Genomic DNA, 16,035 nt, shown 5'->3' with positions numbered 1-16,035 from the left:
ATCACAAGCTTGAGAATGAAAAGAAAGAATTGGAATCGCAGCTTGTTGATCTTGAAACAATCAAGCAAGAAAATGAATATTTGAAAAACAAGCTCTAAGTGTGCAAGTGAAATTGAAGTTGTGTTGAGGGAAAAGTTGGAGAAGAATGAGGTGAAATCGAAGTTTTTCAGAAATGCATCTCGGTTGGTTGGACAGTACCCTGAGAAAAACAAACCATGTGCTAATATAGCTATTAGTTTGGACTATGATGCCTTGAAAAATAATAAAAAAAACGAAGGTGACAAAGATTAAGCAAATATAAATCAAGATGTCCCAGTTATGCTGGGAAAGGTTGATGCACCTTTGTTCAAGGCATGTGAAGTCAATTTTAGTGAAGTTGAGTTGGTCATCAAGCAAGAACTTGCAGATGAAGATAATGAGAAGAAAAATGAAGAAACCACTCCTACTACTGAAATTAAGAACAAGCCCATGGTCAACCAAGTTTCTAAGATACTAATCAAAGAAATCAAGACTGAGAAAGCAGGAAATAGAAAGAAGAACATGAATGGGAAAATTGGAGTAAAAAAGAGCAATAACTTTGCCTTTGTTGCAGATGCTCCCAGGAAACAATGTCAAAAGTGTGGTTCTACAAATCATCTAACTCACCTTTATAAATAGGTTGTTCGTGAGCCAAAAGTGGGAGCATACAAATACAATAAAGCAAAGGCTGAAGATCCATATTTAATCCGTGACAAATTTAATTGTATTCCTTGCAATATGAAAGTAATGACAAGTTGTCATAAACTGAATATAGATCTCAAAGAAGTTAAAACTGGATCTACAGCTAAAGAGGAAAATGCACATCAGTAATTGAACACTGTTCTTTCTGAGTCATCAAATTCTACTTCTACAATTTTTGTTAAAATGAAGAAAGTACCCAACACTGCTTGGTAGCTAAACACACTTAATCCTCAATGTGTGCAGAGAAAAATGAAGAGAGTCATATAAATCACTAAAAATGGATGCTTCGGATATTTGACAGGTGATAAGACCCTGCTATCACAATTTGAGGAGATCGACCCATTGGTCACTTTTGGAGGCAATAGCAAAGGATTCATAATGAATATGACAAGTTAGTTTCTGGAAATGTTGTCATTGAAGATGTAGCACTTGTAGCTAGTCTTGAGGTGAATCTCATGAGTGTCAGATAATTCACAGATAGAGGACTCAAGGTTTTATTTGACAAAGGAGATTGCTCAATTATCAGCAAAAAGACTGGTGAAATTGCTTTGGAAGGAGCAAGAAAGGGAAGGTTATTTGTTCCAGATTTATACTCAACAAATAAAGATGGTATATGTTGCTTCTATACCAAGGCATCTATTGAGCAAAACAAGTTGTGGCACAAGAAACTCTTTCACCTGAACTACAAAACACTTAATGCCTTGGTGAAAAAGAAATTAGTGAGAGACATGTCAAACTTGGAATTTGCTCAAGATAAAGTTTGTGAGGCTTGTCAAAAAGGCAAAATAAAAAGGTCTATTCACAAAAACAAAGCTGTGAATTCCATAAGTGCACCTCTGCAACTTATTCACATGGACCTGTTTGGAAAAGTTATTGTCTTATCAATTTCTATAAAGAAATATGCACTTGTGATGGTGGATGACTAATCAAGATACACATAGGTAGATTTTATGCAGTCAAAGGATGAAACTCCACACATTATATTGAACACATCAAGAAAACTGAGAAGCAAGCTGAAGATCAAAACTGTATAAAGAGATTGAGGAGTGACAATGGTACATAATTCAGAATGCTACTTTAACTGAATTCTACAAAGACAGGGGTATTGTTCAAGATTTCTCAGCTGCAAGAACACCTCAACAAAATGGGGTAGTTGAAAGAAATAATAGAACTCTAGTAGAGGCTTCTAGAACAATGCTGCAAGATGCCAATCTTCCAACAAGTTTTTGGGAAGAAGCTATCAACACTACATTCTACACTCAAAATAGATATCTCATCAACAAAAATCTTGGAAAGTCACCCTACTCAATCTTATCTACAAGGAAGCCTACTATGAAGCATCTGCATGTGTTTGGAAACAAGTGTTTTGTTCTAAAAGACAACTCTGAATATGTGAGAAAATTTGACTCTAAAGTTTTTGAAAGAATTTTTCTGGGATATTCATTGGAAAGAACTTCCTACAGAGTTTATGTTCTTGAACAAAAGAATATTATGGAAAGCACATATGTGACTTTTGATGATGACAAGTGTCCAAGCTTGGAATGTCTTGATAAGAATGATGCTAAAGCCCTTAAGTTTGAAAATCTCAACATTGATAGTGATTCTGAAGATGAAGCTGAGATCAACACAAGCAACATAATGAATGAAGAGTCAACTGAGCAAGTGAATCATGAGAATGAAAACTCATTTCATACTAAATGTAGACTTGAATATCATCTGTTAGGTAATGAATAACACACAAAGGGGGGGTGAATGTGTTCTAGTGTTTTTTATGCTTTTTTTAATTTATATATGGTGATGAACAAAGTAAATTGAATCTTGTAGTGAATGTGTTTATATTAAAATTAAGTAGTTAATAGTAAAGAACACAGATCTTCAAAACTCACTTATTTTTATATTAAAATTAAGAATGTCTTGCTACAAAAATTTTAGGCTCTTTGTAAATAAAGAGCTTAGCTTCTTCCTTGACTGAATACAAGATTTTTCTGATCTAAATTGTTACATCTAACAAAGCATCCAATGTTTACTTTATAGAACAGTAAACACTGGTTATTACACAGCATGCAACAACTTGTACTAAACCTTATTTTTGGATAATCAAAATTTTATATTTTTGGCTTAGTGTATCTTTGCTAATCTTGCACGACTGTGACTTTGCTCTGCCAGTTAATCTTGGCCCTTCATCTTGTACTCTTCAAGCTGGTTTTGTAGACTTGTCAATCCAACTTATTAGATTGTTTGTTGCTTGATAATCTTGAATATTGAACTAATCTGCAATTTGTTGAGATTTTACCTTGATAATTTTGATTTTCTTGAGAGATGTTTGGTTTGAGGTAATTTGTGTTTTTAGGAAGGTGTTTGCAGTTTGTTTGTATAGAAATTTTGGCTTAAAGGTTGGAGGTGGTTTGATGATTGAGGCTGTTGGCCTTGAAGGTTGATCTAGATTTGTTTGGATTTTTTGGGTTTGTTGTGGTTCTGAGCCATCATGCCTTTGTTTGCTTCTCCTTTCTCCTCTCCTTTTATTTTCACCATTCTTCTTCTCATCTTCCTTTTTCTCTCCTGGATTCTTGTCCTTGCTGCTAGTTGCTTTAGAAGCTTGACTTGGATTTGAGCCAGAAGGCTTTTGTTTGTCATCCTTCTGCTCATCATCATCCTTGTCTTTTCTTAAATTATATTGAGTAGTTGGAAGCATGGTGTCAGGATTTACAAGATATCTATCTAAGATCTTTATCATCTCCACATCCTCCTGTTTCTTGCTCCTTTTGTGCTTTAGATCAGACTGTAGAGTCATGATCAGCTTCATAGTTGATTTGACACAGTGTTTAGGAACAAGGAAATGTTTGGCTTGTTTGGTTATTGGACAGACATAAACTACTCCTTTGTTTGGATAGAGATAGGCTTCAGGAAAAGCTGCTATCTGTGCCTTTTTTAGCTCTTGGAGAAGTTGAGTGTCTTTTAGAATAGCTGGATTCACTCAGAGTCACCTGAAGACACCTGTCCACACCACCATCATTGATGTTCACCACAATACTTTTCTCCAAAAAGTTATCAATTTTCACAACCACAGCCCTTATGAAATTGATGTTCTTGGCCAAAGTTTTCTTGTAGGTCACATAGTTGTTTTGAAGAGACACTCTTAGAGCTGCAAGAAGTTCATTGAATTCCTGATCCTGATTAGGTCCTTCTACAGCCTTGAGAAGTCTTTCTTTTTCAACATCAACATGAGAAGAGCTTTGATCAACCTGAATAGGCTCTTTAGCTTTAAATTTTGCTTTAGCATCCCTAGATTGTTAAATCCTAGCCTCAATCTCCCCCTTAGTCTTGGTGAAAGGCATGAGTAGGGGAATTGGAATTTATGGCCTTATTTGTTTAGGTAGAGAGGGCAATGATATGTTGAGCTTCCCCATGATGGCCCCCAAAGCAACATAATTTTGTATTTGAAGATGCTTGTGAGAGTCCACCAGGTTCTGGATATCTGACTATTGACTTTTGACTAGAGAAGTCAAGGCTTGAGTTTGAGCATTGAGAGAGACATTTGAGGTCTTCAATTCTGAGACTTATTGTTGAAGAGATTGGATTTGAAGATTTATAGAGTTTGAGACAGGCTGTTGTGAACTTGTAGATGTTGAGGAGCCAAAAGTTGCTTCCACAGCTTGTTTGATGCCATCTATAAGCAATGCAGAAGGCTCATATCTGGTCTGGTGAAGCTGGTCCAACTTGACCTTTGAGTCATTTGCATTGGTGATTTTTTGTTGGACCACTTCATGAAGAGCAATGAAGGATTGTCTCAAACTCTTGACTTTCTTTTCCATAGTGGTCAAATCTAATCTATTTCATTTGATCAACAAAGTGTTGAAACTTTGAGGTGATCTTGACCTGAGAGGGTATAATTTCATCCATCTTCTCATTTACCAGCTTCCTGATTTTGTCTTCATGACCAGTCATCCTTACTTCTAGAGCTTTACCAAAAAGGTGAAAAACCTTAAGCTGAGCTTTGTAAACTTCTGTAACTGCATCATAAACATCTTGTAGAGTCATGGCCTTGGCATTGCTTCCCAGAATAGTGACATATTCATCCCTAAACCTAGCCAAGACTTGATCCATTTCCAAAACAAAATCCTCAGATAGCCATGCATCTATATTTCCATCTTGTTCTGCATCATTTACAATTTTCAGCTTCTATTTTTTAACTTTTTTATTGTATGTTAGCATGATGGCTTGATAATCCTAATTGCTCATATCTGAATTAAGTAGATGCTATAAAATGTCGGCTAATCCAGAAATTTGCTCAACAAGAAGATCATCCATATATGTAGGTTGTGAGTCAGATGCTTGCAACCATTGAGAGAGAAGATGTGGTTGTTGAGGTTGTGAGGTTGATGGTTGTGTAGTTGAATCAGAACCACCTGTGACAGAAGCCACAGTTTTACTCACAGATTGCTCTGTGTTTATGACAAGTTATTGTTCCACACTAGTTGTGGGAACCTCCAATTAAATTGGAGGGGATTTGAATGGGTTACTGTCATGTGCACCAGTCTCAAACCCTTGTGCTTCTTGCAAACTACTGTCACATGAATGTGATAAACTTGCATCTCCCAAAGCAGGGTCATTGGCAATTGTACTCCTAGCATCTATTGCTAAAGAAATTTCTTGATGGTGTCATCAAGGTCTACCCCAGCTTGTAGCCTCTCACCATCTAAATATCATGTCTGGATGGTGAGCAAGGTTTCTTGAACCAAGTCACTTGAATGAGATTGCACTTGAGGAATGGATTCAAGTAATGTATGTGAAGAAAAAATTTGAGAGATTAAGATTTGTTGTTTAGTAGTGAGTGTTGGCAGCTCCCCCTGAATGGATGAGGGAGCTTCAATAGATGTGCTCTCATTATGTGTGTCATCCTTATTTCTTCTACCATACACTTGAATTTGTTCAACTGTTGGTTGTGCAGACTCCTTACAGGGTGCATTGTGGAGAATGCTCTTTTCAATAGAAACACCCTTTTGAGAGGATGCTTCTAGAGTCTGTTTAGGCCCCATTTTTACAACTGCATCCTTTTGGGAAGACACAGAGGTGGTTTGAGTGGTCAGCTCAGATTTCTTACTTTTCTTTGTCCTTTTGACCAATGGTGACTCAGTTTCTGTTTGTTCCTCACCACTCTCATTTATAACAGGTAAGGCTATCTCCTTTCTCTTCTTTTTACTCACTTCACCCGTAAATAGTCTATAGCAACACCAAGAAAATGTTACAACATGCCCAAAAAAATGTTACCACAGTCAGAAAAAGCCCTAAGGTAACATAAAAATTAAGTTGCTTTTTTTCGAGTTACATTTGGCCCCTAAGGTAACATTACTTTTGCCCTGGTGTAACATTCACATTTGTGTTACAATAGCTATCAAAGGTAACATCAATCTATGTCTATAGTATCACAATATGTATGTTACCTTTGGACTTAGAATTTCCAAAAAAAATGGGGCCCCCAGTGGGGCCCTCTTGTGGGACCCACTAGTGGGCCACAAAATCATTGTAATATTTTTTTTCGTACTGTAAAAGTTTTATAATTATTTGTATTATATTAAATGAATTTGTTTGTAATACTTAAGTACCTAATGAAATATATTTCTCAAAAAAAAATTGACAGGATTTGTTTGTAAATTGAACATGCCATAAACTTGTTTTTCATACAAGTCAACAAAATAAACAAAAATATACTCTATAATGTTAACTAGAGCTTTCTGATCTATACATTCCCTTATAAGACCTATCAGTTTACTAGTTTCGAGAATTTTCTTTCCTATAAAGAAATAGAACAAAAAAATTAAAAGATCCTCGATCAGTGGTTTTCCAGCTCTGTCTTTACTAGTGGTTTCCCAGTACCCTCGATCAGTTGCATGATTTGTCCTTGCACCATTTCCCTACTTCATATCAAGTGTGTTAGGTCACACACACTGTAGAAGGGGGTTGAATACAGTGTTTATCACAATCAAATCGAATTAAAGAACACAAGTAACAGAAAACAAGCTTTATTAAACTCTGTTACAATATGGAACTATCCTCTCTCAGTGATGAACAAATTATCACGAGAGCTGCTAGGGTTACAATAAATAATAACTTCGATTATGATAACACATATAGTGTAAACCCTATGTCTGTATCTATATACTACACAGTTACAAGATAATCTCTAATTGATATGGAATATAATTATGCTTCCTAAAATATATCAACTAGTTATCTTTTCTTCCAAGTATTCTATTCTTCATAGAATTCCTTCTTCATGCATATCTCTTCTTGCGTTTGTCTTGATCTTCTTTCCTTTCAATCAGCTGCCTTCCTTATCTGAAAGTCTTCCGCACTTAAGTTCTGATATCCATCTTCTGATAATTATCTCCTGATAATTTAAGTACTGATATCATTAAGTTCTGACTTCCAGTAAGTGCTCATTTCAGTAAGTACTGATTTGTCCTATTAAGTAAGATCTGAAAACTAAACACAAATCATATTAGTCATGACATTATCAAATATATCTAACAATCTCCCACAACCTGTAATTTAGCATAATATACAAGTTTAACTGATATTTGATGATGTCAAAAACATTAAGTACAAATGCATGAGAATTTGACTAGATAACTACAACTTACAGTCCTTGTAGCTTTACCATTTTTAACTTCTGATAACAGCTTCAGTCTGTATACACATTAGAATTTAATCAGTTGTAGATCTTTGACTTGGCTTCAATTACTGATCTCTTTGATCAGGAGTTGTTCTCAGATAATTCTTTAACAAACATATCTCAGCATATTCAAGTTCATTAACCATCCTCCTTTTAGCATTCTTCAATTCAACTGTATCTTCACCAATTTGAAAGATAGCAGCCCTGAGATCATTTATTCTAGCTTTCCTTATGTCCTGATCTAGTCTGATCAAATATGCCTTGTCAGACTCAAGATTGAATTCCACAGCCTTATAACCCAGAAAGGTAGTTATAATATTAGCAGAGTTAGGCTTCATCTCAAAAATATCACCCTTGTCATCTCTGTACGTGGGACAGTATGTGCTGTCAGACTTTACATAATAAAACTTCTTCTATCTCTAAATTTAAGTTTTCAAATAATTTACAGCACTATAGGTTAATCTGTTCTTCACTTGAAGTAAGAATAGAACATGTTCTAGTTCCTCATAATACTTCAGTGTTATAGCATTCTGCCTAATATGGTATACCCTTCCATCTGTCATAAAATATAACAAGATGTGTTCTTTCAAGAAGGTATGGTAAACAATCTGTACAGATTCAAGCTGATTCAATCTTTCAGGAGTTGCTCCAACACCTGGTTCACTTAAAGAAGTTGGATCATTGGTTGTGTTATGTATTCTTCTTTCATCAGCACTACCCAGTCCAGATTTATCTCTTGCTTCTTTTCCTGTAACCACCCTTGCTTCAAAACCACTTGTTGCAGTCTTCAAAGGTTGAGTCTGTTTAGCTTTGGTGAATCCTGGTAGGAGTAACTTTGAAGGTTTAATATGAGCAATGTCAGAGGTTTCCTTTTCCTTATCTTCTGATATCAAGCCAACTTGAGCTATGTCAGAGGTTGCTTGCTTCTTTGTCATATCAGAACTTACTATATCTTGACTCTGAACAACTTGAGCCATGTCAGAGGTTGTTTGAGAAATCTTCCTTTGTATCAGAGTAAGACTAGCATCTTCATCAGATATTTCTTAATCCATAAATGGTACATAAACCTTTACAGGTTCATCAACTTTTTCCTTGCCCTTGGACCTTCGATCTATCTCCATTTGTGATTTGGCCTTAGTTGCCTCAGGATTTATCCTTTCTTTTATCACAATGCCTTTAGCCTTAGGAAGTTTCTTTTCACCAACAAAAGCTTTAGATTTGGAGTTGACGTTTTCTAACATAAGTCTAGCTTCTTCTTCCTTTAGACTCTCAAAGTCCATTCCTGAATTTTCTTTCAGAAATAATAGTCTTGAAATTTCCTCATCAAGTTCCAGATGTTCATCAGAACTTATCCTTTAACCAGTATCAGAACTTATTCTTCTCCCAGTATCAGAACTTGTTATTTGACTTGTAGTTCCAGCTTTTCTTGATGAAAAACCTTTACTTTCACCATGACCTCCACCCATTCCAGAGTTTCCCTGGTCATCTTTTTCATCATCCTTTCCCTTCAGTGACTTAACAGTTTTGCATTTGGACTTAATTACTTTCTCCCCCTTTTTGGCATCAGCAGGTAAAAGAAGAGAGAGAAGAAATTCCACTGAGGATTGGATCTCATTGAGTTGATTTTGATGAGAAGCTTGATTCTTCAAAATTTCATCAATCTGAGATTGTTGCGTCTCTTGGGTTTTCTCAATGTACTCAATTTTGTCAAAAGTAGGTTTGAAAAACCTTTTCTTGTCCAGCTTGGCAACCATATCTTGCTGATTTAAGGATTCTTGAATCTTGTCTACCTTGGCCTGAGTTACAGATTGTTGACTTTAAAGGTGTCTTGTACTGAGTGCAGTAACCCTGAGCTGTGTCTTGAAATCATCATTGACTAGCATCTCATCAGCCTTTGCCAAGTGCTCAGCAAGTATGTGTGAAGTAGGAATGAAATCAACTTTGTTCCATTCCTTGGTCCACTCCCTTCCTCTAGGAGTTTCACTCCAAGGTACTGGTGCATCTCCTCTAACAAACTTTTTAACAAGATCAGCTTTTGAAGGAGCTTGTGGAGGTGCATGTCCTGATGGACCAGCTGCATCAGCATCTACATTGACAGCAGCTTCACCAGTAAGTTCAATAGTATCAGAACTTATAGAATCAGCATCATCACTTTCCTCTGATAAAAGAATAGTATGAGAGGCTATTGAGACTTCAACATCATCCTCTAAGTGCTGATCTCTAACTAAGTTCTGATCAACAGCCAAACCTTGATGCCCACCTAAATTCTGATTTTCATCATCCAGATTCAGAATTGGTATAGAAGGAATATCTTCATTAAAATCAGCATCTAGAATTGGTGTTATTGGTGGAGTGATTTGAGTTGGTGGAGCTTCTAGATACAAAACCTCAGGTACTTCCAAGTTATGAATGTCAATTTCATCACTTGACCCCTGGTTATCAGCATGTACTGGACATACTGGAGGTGTGGGAATATGAGTTGTTTCTGGTTCATGAAGTGGAGAGTGATGAGTTGCATGAAGGTCTGGATCAGCACTTGGAGAATTGTGAGCTTCAACAGGGTCTTATGAGATCAGAGATTCCTGACCCTCTTCCTTAGCTGCTGCTTCCATTCCTTTACCAGAATCTGTAGGCCTTTTTGCTAATGTTTTAAATCTTTTAGCTTTTGAGGAGACTGTAGGAGCTGAATCATCAGAATTAATTGTTCTAGGCCTTTTGAGGGACTTAGAACTCCCAGTCTCTGTATCTTTCTGAGAAGAGACTTTCTCAGCTGAAGCAACAACAGGTTCTGTAGGTTGAACCTGTGCCTCATCATCTGATTCATCTCTCAAGATGATCCTCCTTCTTTTCTGTTGTGAAACTTTCTTAGATCTTGATGTTGTTGCTCTAGCAGAAGAAGGCTGCACTGGATGTGCTGAAGGTTGAGATGACTGTGATGGTTTGAAATATGTCCTGATGGAGGGTTGAGCAGGTTGAGGTTGAGAAGTTTGAGGTGTTTGTGTAGATGTGGTATGGTCTGATGCCTGTTGTGATGGCTGGGATGTGTTGGTGGGTTGAACATCATGGTAAACAGATATGTAGGTTTGAGGATCAGCATTTACCAGTATCTATTTCACTAAACGAGGTGTAATGGTCTAACAACTTGTTTCTTTATGTCAGCATTTAGCAAGTCATTAAAAGCCCTATTTGCAAGCTTAAAGGGTGGAATTAAATCAGTGGTAGGTTGGGGCTCATCAGCACAACAAAAAGAATATATAAGCTGACAGAATCTAGCAAAGTATACTACATTCCTATCCTTTGTCATCTTATCCCCTATGAAATCTAACACAGCACTTGCAAAATCAAAGTGAGTTTGATGAATAAGAGCATACCCGATTTGTTGACTCATGATTGGAATGGCATTAAAGTTGGAGCACTTATTGGCGAATGCCTTAGTGATACAATTGAAGAAAAAGCTCCATTCCTTCCTGATATTTGCTCTTTTCAATTGTCCAAGCTTTCCTAAACTACTCTCATAGCCCAAACTGGCCATGAGCTGCTGAAGAACAGGGTCCTCCACTGTTGAGAATATACGGCTGAAGAGCTTTACGAACGGCTCCAGGAGTGACCACATGTTCAACATCATTAACTTCAAATACGATGCTTGGAGTACCAGTAGAACCACCATCATCAAAAATTCTAGTTCGCCAAAACGTCAGGACTTGTTGGCTTGAAATGGCTTGAGGTTGGGTCAAAGCATACCCAATCTCACTATTTGCTAAGAAATCTTGCACAAAGTGCAAATCTGATGGAGCTTCAGCCTTGTTCAAGATTGCAGCATAGTTGTTTGGTACAAACTTGGCTCCATCAACTATTAAATCCTTGGGTGCCATGAGAAATAAGTGAGAAATAAAATTTCCTGTAAGGTGTTTGATAAAATGTCTGTAAAGAAACTGTCAGAAATTGTGAGAGAGAATAAGAAAAGAGAAAGAGTAGAATAAGAATGAAAATAAAAGATTTAAATGTCTTTTATCTCTTTTACTTAGACACCCCACGTGACAGCAGTTAATAAGTAGTGGAACAGACCTTTACACCTGTCAGACATGCAGTAGTTCAGGCAAAAGTTAATGGGCACGGTAAATAAGCAATTATTACTTATCACATGCAGTTTTTCAAGGAGAAAAACCGTCCCACTAACCAAGTAATCCCATTAAATAAATGAATAATACTGTTTTATCTCTCATAAACCAATATTCTGAAAAATATGACCGTTTAGGCAATGACCAAAAATAAACCAAGTAAAGAAATACTGCCACGTCAGCATCAGAATTTGAATATTATCAGAACTTGATTATTATCAGAATTTAACAGGTCATCAGAACTTGATTATTATTAGAATTTAAAAGGTCATCAGAACTTGGCTCCTTAATTCAAAAAGTGAATGTCTATTTCTGTAATTCTTCACACAAATACCGATTTCGTTTCTTCAGAACTTAATCATCAGAATTTCCATCATAACTTGTCCTCAGAATTTATGCAACTGACACTTAACCTGTTCATCTAAAATAACATTTATCACCACAGTAATTTTCATCATTCATATGGAGTGTATGTGTGTGCAGTAAGCTAAATATCAGATAACGATTAAAGTCTGATTCACTTCAGTACATCTTAGAAATAAGGCATAACTAAGAACTTTGCTCAAAATCTGTCATTATTCTGAAGTCTACTATAGAATGAGTTCATACATGAGTCCACCTCAACTGTTTTGTGATCAATTTATGCATCTTTTGAAATTCCATCAGTGGCTTCACAGTGTAAGTGAGTCACGACTCCTTATCAGAATTTATGCTATTGTCAGAATATTTCTCCAGTAATCATAGAGTGTGAAAACTCACCAAGAAAATATTTATTTTTCTTTTCTAATGCATATAACTTATTACCAGCAATGCACTTGGGTCTTCCCTTCCACATTTTTACTCTAGATCTCAAAGGATTACCTGATTTTTTATTTCTTTTCTTTTCATTTTCTTTTGATAAGTGAGGCTTATCAGCACTTAGTACATCCACCAGATTTACTAACATCAGAACTTAACAGATAAGAAGCACTATTCTAGTTTTTGACTTAGTAATAAGATACATAAAGTAAACTTAACTAAGCTCAATATCAGAATTTGCTTGTGTTAAAAGATTTCCACATAAACAATTACTTCAAACATGGGATTTTTAGTATATTAAAGACTATTAGTTCAGTATCTAGCACAATTATCCTCATTGGATTGAATAGTCACAGAGACATGCATAGCACTATCAGAGTTTAGAGATTCATATCAGACAACAATGAGCACTTAAGAAAATTTCAATTTAAGCACAAAATACACAAAGATAGTAATATCTGTAAATAGTGATCATAAAATCTGATGTATCAGAATATAAACTAAGCAGATTTAAAGAAAGAACCTGAAACCATTCCAAGTTCATTTACCAATCTTGTAAAAGTAGCTTCACACAGTGGTTTTGTGAAGATATCTACTAGTTGTTGGTCTGTTGGAACAAAATGCAATTCCACTGTACCTTCATCCACATGTTCCCTTATGAAGTGGTACCTAATGCTAATGTGCTTTGTCATTGAGTGTTGAACTGGATTACCTGTCATAGCAATAGCACTTTGATTATCACAGTAAATAGGAATTTTAGAAAATTCTAACCCATAATTCAGTAACCGATTCTTCATCCAAAGAATCTGTGCACAACAGCTTCATGCAGCAATGTATTCTTCTTTTACAGTTGATGTGGAAATTGACTTCTATTTCTTGCTAAACCAAGAAACTAATCTGCCTCCAAGAAATTGGCAGCTTCCACTTGTGCTTTTCCTGTCAATTTTGCATCCTGCAAAATCTGCATCTGAGTAACTTATTAGCTTAAAGTATGATTCTCTAGGATACCACAATCCCAGATCAGTTGTACCCTTAAGGTACTTGAAAATTCTTTTTACAGCTGTTAAGTGAGGTTCTCTTGGATCTGCTTGAAATCTTGCACAAAGACAGGTAGCATACATGATATCAGGTCTACTAGCAGTTAGATAGAGTAATGAGCCAATCATACCCCTGTAATCAGTAATATATACTGATGTACCAGTATCCTTATCCAATTTTGTTGCAGTGGCCATGGGAGTGGATGCACTTGAACAATCTTGCATTCCAAATTTCTTCAGCAAATTTCTGGTGTACTTGGATTGACAAATAAAAGTGCCTTCTTCATTCTGCTTGACTTGATGGCCCAGAAAATAGCTAAGTTCCCCCATCATACTCATTTGATATCTTGACTGCATCAGTTTGGCAAACTTTTTGCAAAGTCTATCATTTGTAGAATCAAAAATGATATCATCAACATATATTTTCACCAAAAGTAAGTCCTTTCCATGGTTGAGGTAGAACAATGGTTTGTCAATAGTTCCTCTGTTAAATCCACTTTCCAGAAGAAACTGAGCTAGTGTCTTATACCATACTCTCGGAGCTTGCTTAAGACCATAAAGTGCTTTATCAAGTCTTTATACATAATTAGGAAATTTTGAATCTACAAAACTCGGAGGTTGTTCAACATATACTTCCTCTTCCAATTCTCCATTGAGAAAAGCACTTTTCACATCCATTTGAAAGACTGTAAACTTTTTGTGAGCAGCATAAGCCAAAAATATCCTTATGGCTTCCAATCTAGCAACTGGTGCAAATGTTTCATCATAATCAATTCCCTCCTATTGAGAATATCCTTTTGCAACCATCCTTGCTTTATTCCTTGTAATTATGCCATCACTATCAGTTTTGTTTCTGAACACCCACTTTGTACCAACAACATATCTGTTCTTTAGTCTTGCCACTAGGGTCCAGACTTTGTTTCTTTCAAATTCATTTAACTCTTCCTGCATTACTTGCACCCAATCAGCATCTTGAAGAGCTTCTTCCACTTTCTTTGGTTCAGTTTGAGAGAGAAAAGAGTGATAAAGACATTTATTTGATGTAGATGTTCTAGTTCTGACACCTGCATCAGGATTTCCAATAATTAAGTCAAGTGTATGTGCTTTAGTCCACTTCCTTGCAGATGGAAGATTTTCTCTAGAATTGGATGCTCCCCCATGATCCATGCTGTCTTCATCAACATTTTCTGATTCTCCCCCTGAAATTATGCTCTCTGAGTTGAATCCTTCAGAATTCGAGTTTCCAGAAATATTAGCACTTAAGTTTCCAGAATTATCAGAACTTGGCCCATCAGAACTTGATGAATCAGAACTTGAAGAGCCTATTGTAGGTTCCAATGCTTCTTGAAATGTGGTTGTATCTTCAGTATGCTCCCCCTGCACAGGTGCATCTTCCTTTGGCGTAGACACTACAGTTTCAATAACATCAGAGTTTAATGCATCAGAGTTTGCAGTATCAGGATTTAGACTGTCAGGATTTACAGTATCAGAATTTAAAACTTCATTCTCAAATCTCAGCTGATCATGATCATTGAAATCTTCAAGTCCTGTAATCTTCTTATCATCAAAAGAGACATTGATAGATTCCATAACAACCTTTGTTCTTAAATTGTAGACTCTGAATGCTTTTGTGGAAAGTGGATATCCAACAAAAATTCCTTCATCAGCTTTTAAATCAAATTAGGATAGCTGTTCAGGATGAGTCTTAAGAACAAAACACTTGCATCCAAATACATGAAAATACTTCAAATTTGGCTTCTTTTTCTTCACCATCTCATATGGTGTTTTTCCATGCTTGTTAATGAGTGTTGCATTCTGAGTAAAACAAGCAGTCTGCATAGCTTCAGCCCAATAGTAGGTTGGCAACTTTGCTTCATCAAGCATAGTTCGTGCAACTTCAATAAGAGTTCTATTCTTTCTTTCAACAACTTCATTTTGCTGTGGAGTTCCAGGAGCAGAAAATTCCTGCTTTATTCCATGGTCTTTGCAGAACTCTTCCATGATCAAATTCTTGAACTCAGTGCCATTATCACTTCTTATGATCTGCACATAATCTTTGACCAATTTATCCGGTTGCTTGACATGATCAATCAAAATAGATGCAATTTTACTTTTTGTGTGCAAGAAATACACCCATGTGTATCTGGTGAACTCATCTACTATGACCATAACATATTTCTTCTTTGAAATAGACATAACATTCACTGGACTAAATAGATCGACATGTAGTAGGTGATAAGGCTCAAGAATTGAAGATTCAGTCTTGCTCTTGAATGAAGATTTTCTTTGTTTTGCCTTTTGACAGGAATCACAAAGATCATTAGGAGCAAATACTGATTTTGGCAAACCTCTCACAAGATCTTTCTTGACAAGTTCATTTATATTGTAGAAATTTAAATGAGAGAGTTTCTTATGCCAATTCCAGCTTTCTTCAATTGATGTTCTACTTAACAGACAGATTGCAGAACCATCAATACTTGTTGAAAGCTTGGCTTCATAAATGTTACCATGCCTGTATCCTTTCAGAACAATTTTTTCTGTAGATTTGCTTACAACTTCACAGTGTTCTTCAAAGAAATCCACATGATAACCTCTATCACAGATTTGACTAACACTGAGCAGATTATGTTTAAGTCCTGAGACTAGAGCTTCTTTTTCAATGATGACATTCCCAGATTGATATTGATAT

Source organism: Apium graveolens, chromosome 2, assembly GCF_009905375.1.
Source record: "Apium graveolens cultivar Ventura chromosome 2, ASM990537v1, whole genome shotgun sequence".
In the NCBI taxonomy this organism is placed as follows: Eukaryota; Viridiplantae; Streptophyta; class Magnoliopsida; order Apiales; family Apiaceae; genus Apium; species Apium graveolens.
Note: the sequence above shows the minus strand (reverse complement) of the source record.